The sequence below is a fragment of the Micrasema longulum genome, unplaced genomic scaffold (assembly GCF_059751315.1).
Source record: "Micrasema longulum isolate JH-2025_06_02 unplaced genomic scaffold, ASM5975131v1 h1tg000535l, whole genome shotgun sequence".
Classification (NCBI taxonomy): Eukaryota; Metazoa; Arthropoda; class Insecta; order Trichoptera; family Brachycentridae; genus Micrasema; species Micrasema longulum.
In genome coordinates this window covers 11,067-23,122 of record NW_028277731.1, presented here as the reverse complement: position 1 = coordinate 23,122, position 12,056 = coordinate 11,067, and the positions used below count along the sequence as shown (strand labels likewise).

The 12,056-nt window shown below is 32.6% G+C and overlaps 1 long non-coding RNA gene across 2 annotated transcripts; it reads left to right on the top strand.

Moving 5' to 3' along the window:
- Positions 1 to 2,430: 2,430 nt before the first annotated feature.
- On the top strand, positions 2,431 to 5,906 carry LOC148280799 (uncharacterized). Of its 2 annotated transcripts, none has more exons than XR_015822508.1 (3): positions 2,431 to 3,129; positions 4,499 to 4,640; positions 5,645 to 5,906. It is a non-coding gene; the product is annotated as an uncharacterized LOC148280799 (long non-coding RNA). The 2 variants fall into 2 exon arrangements; XR_015822507.1 differs by having other exon boundaries at positions 2,450 to 3,129; positions 4,499 to 4,619.
- Positions 5,907 to 12,056: the final 6,150 nt, after the last annotated feature.

Below are 12,056 nucleotides of genomic sequence, written 5' to 3'. Positions count from 1 at the left end.
GTTAACCTAAAAAAAACTAGTTTGTTCAATGTATTCCAAATGAATTGAGTAAGTTTGAGCAAATATCTCATTCTAGAACGCGATTAAAAATTATTATAGCCATGCGACATTTCAACCGGTTTTTAAAGCACCTAATCGGGCTAGTTAAATCGTAAAATAAAAATAATAAATAAATTTTAACTTTCGATATTTTATACACGAACATGAGAATGAGGCCCACAAAAACGAAATTTATTGTTTTATATTTTTGATTCTTTACTTGCACAACAAAAAGCTAAAATAAATTCATATATAAAAAACAAATAAGTCAATCACAGGTTTTCACAAATTAGCCTATAAATCATACACGGTTTTTCAGGGCTAGACCGTGAAACTTCAGAGGAACATTCCCCATGGTAAGCTTTAAAAAAATCCTATTTTTTTTTTCCAAAAAGTCATTCTAATAAAAAAAAAAAAATTGCAATTTCAAAATGTAGAAATTCCTTCATTTCTCGGACAAGCAGTCCCCCCACAAACCCCTACCCCACTCCTACCCAGTCGCTTCCCTTGTCCGCGTCTGCTGCGTATCGCTTCGTTGGCCAAATACGTTTTTATCGCATTTTTTTGTGGTGGAGAGATAGGGGTTTGCGGAAGGGATGCTTGTCCAAGAAATGAAAGATTTACTCCGCTTTGAGATCACACTTTTTTTAAAATTGAAAAAATTACTTTTTGGAAAAATTTTATCAAGATTTTTTTTAAAGCTTGCCATGAGGAACGTTTCTCTGAAGTTTTGCTGTCTGGCCCTGAAAAACCGTGTATAATTATTCTAATTGCAGCGATAATCCAGATCTCTTTCTTATGTTACACAAAAATATTATAACTATCCATTATTTCGCTCGAAATGCATCGTCGAAATGCGATCCCTCAGGCAAATGTGTGGTAAAACGATGTATGATAGGTGCACAAATGTCGAGATCCGTGAAGTGTGTAAGGCTGAGACATGCATTATTGACAGAATCAAGAAAGGGGTACTGCGTTGGTTTGGACATGTAGAGCGAATGGACAGCGAAAGAACGGCTAAAAGGATCTACGATGCAAATGTTGATGGATGCAGAAAACGAGGAAGACCGAGAAAGACATGACACGATCAAGTCCATCAAATACTTGAAGATGGACATGTCAAAAGTAGGAATAATCGGCGTGCGTGCATAAGAAGATGTATGAATGTAGAGGAAGCGAGGTCTGTATGCCAAGATAGAGTGTTATGGCGTTCTATCCTCTCTGCCTACCCCTACGGGGAAACGGCGTGATGGTTTGTTATTGTTGTTGTATTATTTATTATAGGAGCAAAAATTAATTAACCTTTTCATGTATACCCACCCACGAACAGGCTATGCCTTTGGGGATTTTTTGTTTACTATTTTTACTATGAATATGTATTTCATTGCTTTGCAATTATGCTTTATTTTTTGAATACTCTGTTTTACATCTTATGTATATTGTAAAACACAAAAGTATTTAAATTAAAAAAAACATTTTTATTATACGAAAGGTATGTGCAAGTCAAGAAACATTGAAATATTGCAGTATAGAAACGCCTTTCAAACCAATATTTCACGTCCGCCCAGTCAAGAATCGAACCCAGGACCTCAAGAATTATAGGCGAACGCGCCAAACGCAGCAAAACGAGGTGAAATTTACTCTTTTCGAGTTACCTTTTTATCTGAGAGTAGCCATCGATTCAAAAACGCTCGTCGAGAATTCTGGTTCATACACTCAGAGCTGTATTTTTTATCCGCCCGGGCACAGAATCAAAATAATACATTCTCAAACATAAAAGTAATAATTAACGAATTTGAAAAATTGACATGTTACTCGGAAAGGAAACGCCGAACGTAATTTTGATTATTCTTAAATAAATCTATGTACTGAAAGTTCGCCATAAATATGAATTTTGCCTTTGAAATGAGAGGAGAATGAAAAATAAGGTTATATAAAGAGATTCCTCAGAATTTGAGATAAATGAAATAAATTAATAGAAACTAAACCGTCCGTGTAACAGCCTGTGAGGTGAACTGCGCTGTGTGTATAATGTATTATAATAAACATTATTTCAGGAAGCTATGGCAACACGATTTTGTTTTTTAATGGTGAATATTCCGAATAAACGAGGTTGCCGTCTTTGTTATAATTCATGTTGAATGAGGGGGTTTAGCATTTTAAAAACGTTTTCTTGGGTATGCGAGCAGTGACACTACGATCACTTAATTATACGGCGCAACTTTTTTAAATGTATGACCAAAATGCGATTATATAAAAGTATAAAAATTGTATTTGAAGCACTTTATGGTTATTCATTACATAATTAAAATGAAAACAAAGCAGTCTGTTTTTAACCACTTATTATTGATTTAATAACCGACCGGTTTTCTGAATTACTACCAGCAGTGGTATTCTGATCACTCTCGACACCCACGAGATGATCTCGACTTTCGGACGAGAATATAACGTGGTGTAATTTAGGGATTTTTATTTTTTGAACGCGGTTAAACTTGGTATTCTATATGGCAATTCTGATGATTACATGTCAAATTACGTAAATGAATTCGAACACATAAAACCAAAAATAATGATTCTCAATAGAAACATTATTGTGACCTTAAGAATGACCCAAAATACTTAATTATGTTGAATTTACCAAACCTCAATCGTTATTTCTCGTTATTTAGACGGTTTTATAATTGACGTTTCATAGTTCGATATCTACCCGCAACAGCGTGAGTGGCGAAAATGAGAAAAAATACTCGTGCGCATGCGTCACTGACGAGATGAATATACCTATTACAAAATATAACGCTTTTGCTATCCTGATGAAAATTTATAACGTTTGCCATGTGGGGTATTTATTTTTTCTACACGCCAAACTGTACTTTTTATATTGCAACAATGCAAAACATAAACAAACATACAGTGACAGTTCAACTACTTTTGTAAATGATAAGTATGCCCCGGATCTACATGTCCTTAGGGATTTTGTTTATTTTTATAGAACCTCCGTGAAATACCTACTGTACTCTATAGAAACTTGCATACGAACCACAGCGTCCCTAAATGTACATCTTGCGCGACAACAGGAATCATCATTTGAAGGTATGTTTATCTAATTCGGTATTTTAATCAAACTTATATATTGTGTACGGTTTAAACCTACCTTACGAGTTTTTTCTCAAGTTGTTAATCATTATAATATTTATACATTGTAAAAGGTTAAGAATAAGCTAGTGTTAGTAAAAAATAAACAAACCACCAAGCCGTTTTCCCCGGGACGGCCAGAGGATATACAACACACATGCGTTTGCAGTCATACAAAATCTCATGCATGTGTGCTGATTTTTTCAACTTTTGAAGTATTACCATATCCGCAGTGGTACTGCAATACCGCTACTGCGAACTTTTAGTTTTAATTGTTGATATTCGTAATGTAAATAATTATTATGTATGTAAATACATATCGTTTCAGCGGTATTTTCGTTTGGTTAAAATCGCAAGTAATATATTAACAGCTTTTGTGTTCCCATTTATTTTTTTTTTGATAATTAGGCTTCCCGCCCACTAGGCAGCCTGGCTGCCGCAGTCAAAATTTTGCGCAGCCAGTTAAAGCAGCCAGCCTGACGGCCAGTCCAAATAAAATGGATGTGGAAGATGTTTTTGTTTACATTTTATCTCGTAAGAAACGCAAACCAAAAAGAAGATATTGAATTCATCCTTTACTTGAAAGGGTTCATTTCAAAATTATTTTATGGATCTTCTGTATCGAAAGTCATTGCAAATTCGTTTCATAAAATACTTCTGGCTGCTACGACAAGTGCGTGGAGACTGAGGCAGTCACATACATTTGCTTTGTCTCGTTCTGGCTGCAGTGCACGTCAAACGCGTTCTAATGGCTGCCGCAGCCAGGAATTCTTGGCTATTATTAGTGGTTTAGTGGTGGTATTTCAATTTGATTTATTCATATAGAACATCTTAATTCACACATATAGAAATAATGAAAATAAAAAGGTAAAATTAGGTTATTTATAAAAATAACACAGGTATACATAATATCCAGAAAATAATATTTTAAAAAAGTAAGAGAATCTTGTAACGACAAACTCCCTCAGAGACGTGAAAAATTACAAATTTTTATTAAGAAACAATGAAAGACAATTGGACATGCATACACATAAGATATTTAATTTTGCTAAACCCATCACCCTTTATAATAGCTCACAGCATGTGTTATAAAAAGGATACAATATTATTAAGGTTATTGTAATATAATATAATTTATGTTATGAATAGTGGTGTTTAAATATACCTTTGTACTAAAACAAATATTATATCAATATTAATAATAATAGTAATAAATAGTAAGCTCTATAAATGTCTAGACTTTTAATGATATTATCTTCTAAAAAAAATCTCATTCTCTTTTAGAACATCTGTAAATAATTTAACCTTTATAAGTGTATTTTTTCAGATTATATTAAACCAGGAAAGCGGATCCTTCGAAGGGACGATATCGATTGGCTATTTAAATTTATGCTGTAATGGAATATATGGATATCAAACTATAGGATATATTCGTCATCTGCTTGGAGGTGGGACACGTTGTTTATTAAGTAATTCAAGTTTTTTTTGCACTCTTGAAAATTCTCATTTTAAATTGTAATTTACTAAAAAATGAAAGATAAGTGGTACTTAAATTCACAAATCTGAAATAATCAGTAGCAAGATTCGTCGCTACACCTTTTGACTGATATATTTATTATAAAGATAAATCTAAATAAAAAAGGATACAATACTTCAGTTATTATTATATAAATTGTAATATATGTATTTTTATAGTTAAGATACCAGTCTGGGTATTAAAGATGTTGTAAAAACAATGAAATATCACTACCTACACAGTTATTATACATTTGTATATTTAAATATCAATCATCATTTATTTCCATATTAAACTATTTATTAGATTTGCTTTAAATAATACCCAATTTGTTATTTTTTCAAATGTTTTTTTATTACCAAACAGATTAAGAGCCAAAGTACATAAGAATTTTAAAAAAATAAAGTAAGTACTATTAAAATATCTTGTATTAGTTTAAAATTCATATTATATTAAATATTTTCTCTACAGCTCACGTTGGCATGTCCTAACAAAAGGAAATTTGGAAAATACAAAGTTATACCATTACATATGACATCGCTTATATCATTTTGAATATTTAGAATTAATCAGCTTACACATATTTGAATTGCAATATCATAATCACAATACCTACAGACAACTTTAAAAATATTACCTTTACTGCATAATAATTTGCTCTGAGAAATAAAACATATAAATCACAAAATATAGCCTTCAAAGTTTTCTTTTTAAAAGGTTTAACAATATGCGGAATAATTAAGGTGTTTGATTTTTGCGTGTACCGGTGAACTTTAGTACAATATACAAAAATATGTATATTGGCAGGTTTATTGCAATACCTGATGAATAACTTCCAACTAACCTAAATAAGATATATTTTACCATTTTAAGTGCTTATTTTAGTATGTCATTTTGTAATAAATGTAATTAAAAATGTATTGTAAATTATATAATTTTTTGTTTTTTTATTTTTAGCAAAGAGGAAATATCGAATGTTGCAATTTGGTGTCAATTTTTAACACCTTTATGATCATCTGAGAAAATGGGAGTAAATATGTGGCAGAGCAGAAAAGCGGACTACAGAAATGAGTCTACAACAACTTCATCAAACACTCAAACCTTTTCTCACAAATGTAGAGCATTAGCTAAATTCTAGTTAGTTTTTTGTAGTTTTTTTTTATTATTTTATACCTAAAAACTTATAAACTACAGTGCAAGTACTGTTATTGAAAAAATATTTTGGTGTTTTAGTTTCCTTTTCACACGTAATTAAAATATAGTCATATCTCACACATAAATATTTAAACACATATTCTAAATACAAGGAACCTTAATGTGATCACTTTCACCGGGAGAAATAAGGGCTCTGGCCAAGAATTGTATTTACTTTAGTTTTAGTTAGTTAGTTTTACGAAAACAGTACATTTTAAATTATTTTTATTTATATTACCTTTTGTTACAAGAAAATGTATTCTCACATCCTCTCAAAGCGTTTGCTTATCATGCAAGAGGTCTCAGGTTCAGTTCCTGACATGGTAGACATGAAATATTTATTTTAAAAGGTGATTTTACAGTACAATATTTCATAGTCCCTTGACTGGCACCCCAAGCGTACGATTGATCATTTTTTCTTTAAGTAACAAAAAGATCAAGATACGCTGCGATTGGTGTACCAATGCAGTGCCCTATGCAATTAGGTGCGGAATTGAAATGATGATGATGATTACCTGCATTTATTTATTCTACGGTTTAAAAATTCACTATATATTTTTTTTAAAGAGATTTGTGTCCTTATGATTTACTTAAACATTTAATTTTAAGGGCCATTTTCGACGAGTTGTAAATAACTCTCTATTAGAAAATAGGAATCAAGTTGGGATGGAATGGGATTCTAACCACGGACCTTTGAGCCGTGAGTCCATGACGATAGTCATAGGATCACAACCCGATTTAACTCAATTGATTCACAGTTTACATATTAATGTACTGATTTTTTTTAGGCTGTTGCCGTGTTATGCCATAATAATAAGCATAGGGGAAAAAATCTAGTGAAATTAAAATAACAATATTAAAGTCCAAATAAAATGTTATATACACATAAAAATTATAAAAAGTTACAAAAATTAAATTTAGTCGATTAAAAAAAAGTTTTTTTTTTTAACTTTATTAATTATTTGTGCATGTTGTATTCACATTTAATTCATGAAAAATTTCTAAACATAACAAATTGTGATATTATACCAATTTATTGTATTGTTCATTATTTGTAAGCCATAAAAAATAAAATAAAAACAATCTTAAATGTTAATATGCATATTCAACATAACATTTAAAAAAAAAATAATACAGACTTTATGGATATGGTACCATAGTGAAAATAAATAAAACAATGTTATGAGTACGTCCAAATACTTGCGGACTGGCTGGATTTCCTCCCTAGGGAGAAATAATTTAATAAAATTCAATTTGTTGCAACAGAGAGGGAAAACATTTTTGAGAAGGGAATATGGAAGTCTAGGCATTTACAGAGCTTATGACCTGTCATTCATATCATCCGGCTGAAATCACCTACTAGGCAACACCTAAAAAAACAATTTTCCAATTCTTATACTTCTTCTTTTACCAGTTAGTTAATTCAACAATGTTTTGAGTATGTCCAAATTTTGCGGACTGACTGGATTTCCTACCTAGGGAGTTATTCCAATCTAAATTTGTTGCTGGATGGATGAATCTCACCCACATGATAAAGGTTTCAGCTCTTTTACTTCACAAAAGTCAACAGATGGAAGAGTTGAGGAAATTTGGATGTTTAAACACAATAAGTAAAGTGGCCGCTTAAACCAGCCAATGACAGGTCATAAGCCCTGTAAATGCCCATACTTCCATATTCCCTTCTCAAAAATGTTTTCCCTCTCTGTTGCAACAAATTTAGAATAAATTGATTAAATATATTATGCTCTATTATTCCTTTATGGCAACCAACAATGAACTCAAATTCTGGGTAACATAATATTGCATACCCTTTGTCCGTGTCCAAGCTGACAAAGGAAACAGACCTGTTTGAAAAATGAAAGCAGAGCCCTGGACGAGCGTTTTCGGCTTTACTGCAACTCTTATGTAAATTCTGGAAAAGGAAATTGGGTAGAGATATGTCTGCCTTGTAAGGTAGTAGTCGGAGCGTTCGCCGACCGTGCTTGAGGTCTCAAGTTCGATTCCTGGCAGGATCAACAGAAAATATTTATTCTTGAGGTTCACTGCAATGTTTCAGTCCCTGGAATAGCACCTGAAGTGTAAGATTGATCACCTTACCTTCATGTAACTGATGATGAAATATGCTGCATTTGATGCGCCACACGGTGAGGATAGGGAAATGATGAGATACCTTACACAACCTTAATGAAAATAATTAGTTACTTTATATTTTGGTTTGACACCTTTTAGTAATTGAGAATGTCAGAAGAATAAGTATATTTCAACAATATGGGATCAAACAAACAGATCTTGCACAGGTTCATTTTGTACTCACACATTCAGAGATTGTGACATCAAATCTGAAAATAAGGATTTAAAATTTATATGCATTTTGATTTGATATTTAAACCTTACAGCTACAATTGTAATTTGAGCAAAAATTGTTCTTGCATGTAATTGTTCTTCCTTACATTAACTGCGTATTTCATTTACCAGTTGTTGCAATTAAGCATTCATTTGACAGAGGTTGTGAGTGATATTCAATTGACTCATTAACATCTTCATTGTTGAAGTCCTATACTATATCATCTGTGATAGTTTCCAGAGTTTCTTCAAAATTCATAAAATCCATCGTTTGCGGGCATAATTGTTTACAGGAACCTTTCATTTTTTATTTCAGCCCACAAGTATCCAATATTGCTTATTGCGTTCCATATATTATAATTCTACTGAAATTGTCTTAATGTAGGCACACCTTCCTTGTCAGTTTCCTTAATGACCTGATTCATTATTTTCCTCATAACATATTATCTTAACATAGTTATCACTAGTTAGCCGAGGGAGCACCTGCATGCAAGCGAATAATTTTAGCATTATTGATAAAAATCTGTAAAAAAACATAATTTATTTAAATGTGTGAAATAGTGAATTACGCAAAAGTAGAAAGTACAAAAGCCGACCGTATGTCTTTGGGAATACTAAATAATCAATCAATGCATCGTCTTGTCATTCAATTAGCTTCAATATGGCAATCTTTAGGAACCTTTATAGCATGATTAAGATGCATTAAATGTGTATCCCGAGTTTCGTACGATAATGTATGTATATATATAAATTAATAATTAATATAAATTAGAAACGAATTTAGTGTTAAAATATAATCAACACCGACTGACATACTCAAACTGTGCCAGATCTGGATCGAGGAAAAAAGACCTCAAATCGATCTGACTAATATTTTGACAGTATATGACGTGTTTTAATTGATTCAATGTATTAATTACGAGTACTTACCTGTATTAACTCCGTTATTTTTGACAAAGACTAAAAATGTCCAGACAAATTTAAAAAAACTTACGAACCTCCAATTTATGAGCACAAATGGATTTGTCGTAATTTGTATAATGGCGTCTTTTGAGTTTTTACAGATGACGCAATATATTTAATTGTCAATTTAGTAGCTCACAATAAAAAATAAACATACATTTTTAAAAACAAAACATCTCGCGGGTCGCATGTTTGACGTTTGCCAGATTTACAAGGTTAGTTTATTCGTATGCTGTGCGCATGCGTGGTTTTAACGATACCTATTACGAGATTCGTTCAGGATACCAAAATGATTTTAACGAGGTAGAGAGGCCCACGAGAGTGGTTCAGAATACCACCCCAGACACCGTTAAAGTTAAAAAAAGGATTATATTCATTTGTAAATCATACCTTGATAAAGAAAGAAGAAACTGATGGTAATTCAATAAATAATAAATGGTTAAACACAAAGCGAACTATTTAAATCTTAATCCATACAGGGTGTTTTTTAAACCCTGTCACATCCGAAACCACGATGATCAGTATGAGCAAGAAGACATATTGGCACATTAAAATAAAATATCTAAAAAACAAATGGTTGCTTACTTCTGCAGGGGAGAAACGAGAATACCGTCAACCGCGCGGCGGCGCCCCCCTCGCTTCTCCCCTGCAGAAGTACGCAACCATTTGTTTTTTTTAATACTTACTTTAAAAAAAAATTGTTCGTTCTAAATATTTTTTTAAATATGCTAATATGTCTTCTTGCGCAAACTGATCATCGTGGTTTCGGATGTGACGGGGTTTAAATAACACCTTGTATATATATATATATAGAAAATTGGGTTCAGTATGTTTGTGGCCGAAAATCTCGGAAAGTAATCGATGAATTGACTCAACATTTTTACAGAACATTGCATTTTAGTAGAAGTGTGTTTCTATATAGGTACTTTTTATTCGTAAATTTCAACGGAAACAGAACATTCTATGCGTTTTAAATTGACTCATAATTTTAGCCGAAGTTACAATTTTCTTTCCTTATATTCTACAGCATAGTCACAGCAACGCAAATTAAGATATTAAATTAAGCAATGTGTTTTCTCAGTAAATGTATAGTTGCTAGACAATTTTTATTTACTCACCAAATAATTAATATCAGAAAAAGCCACAGCGAAGCATGGCCGGGTTAATTTGCAAAAAAAAATTACCATAATTAAAAACACACATTTATACGGAATACATTATTGTAATAAACTTTTAAAAAACATACTAATTCCGTTTTTTGTATTGTTAATGGAAATTGTAAAAAAATTTACATTATTTAGAGTTGTTTCGCCAATTGCAATGTAATTGCGACTTAATGTAAATTTTATTTCTAGCAAGTCAGGACATCAATATGAAAGCAGAGTCGAGTATTTATTGTAAAAAAACATTTGTGATTTATTGGCTGGTTTGGAGCGGGATTTACAAAATATATTATACCCTAGTTAGCCAGGAATTAAATGAATTTTTGTACAGATATGTAAAGGGTAAATAAAAAATACAGTTTTAAAATATCATTGCACCAAGTGGTGCACGAGGCACTGCCACGGTACACAAATATCAGTGTGTAACACTCAGTTAACAGCTACCCCCAACATATAATACGAGCCAAGCGGTTTTACCTCATCACTCATGTCAGAATTATTACATTGATACCAGCGAGTTTTACTGCTGTCAGAAGATGGACCATTGTCCTATCCAGCCAAGAGAGAAGAAAGGTATGAGACGAAACGAAGATATCACCCGAGATAAAATAAAACGTGATTATCTTAAATCGAAACCATTATAGAACCGGATAGGTTATTTGATTAAGTTTTTATCGGTTAGATCAAATGGGTAGCTGACGCGGTCTCTAGTTGTTTAAATGCCAGACAAATCCAACAGATTTTGGAATGCTGTTGGGATAGAAGAAATTGTCAATAGGGATAAGTTTTGTTAGAGGATATCACGCGGAATCAAAAGTGGAGTCTCTTTTTCATTTTAAGCAATGGCAGTGGTAAAACAAATTCTAGACATTTATATGCAAATGTTCATGTTACACCCCACCATGGGCAAGATATCTCTCTTGTGATACCTGAAGGGTTAAAAGTCAGACCCTCCCGAGAGATATATTCATCTTCTTCATCCTTGTTCTCTCCGCTGCTGGATAAAGGCCTCTTCCAAACGTCTCCATTATTTCCTATCACCCGCCTCAATCATTTATGTTTTACCGGCTATCGAGGCAATGTCGTCGAACCATCTTTGTGGTCTTCCAACACCTCTTTGGTTTGCACGTGGTCTCCTGTCTCATACGATATGCAGTTAATGAGGGGAAAATGTAAAGTGACATGTGAAATAAGTTTTATTTTTAAAATTGAACACCACAGTACTCAGAACAGGTTTCCATAGTGAGGAGGACTCTTAACCCTTATACTGCTAAACAACGATATATCGTTGTTGTTAATCCCTATCATAAAGTTCTAACTAGACTGATGCTGACGTCATAATCCCCAAAAGGGTAAATGAATTCGGGAACTGCTTGTTGCACTTAACCGTCAGTGGTATAAAACATTTTCAAAACATAAAAATTACTTATTCGACAGGTTATATGTGAAAAGCAGACAGAACCGAAGGGCATTTATGACAAGATGTATGAATGGGGAAGAGGCTAGGATTGTATGCCAGGATAGACGTGTGTGGCGGTCCATTCTCTCTGCCTACCCCTACGGGGAAATGGCGTGATGGTAGTAGTAGTAGTAGTAGTTATTATTTATTTTCGTACCTATTTCAGCCCTACGGAAAATTTAATACAAAAAATGTTTTCTTACGCGCAGTAAAAATTTAAGCATTAAATTGTACGCCAAAGTTTCTT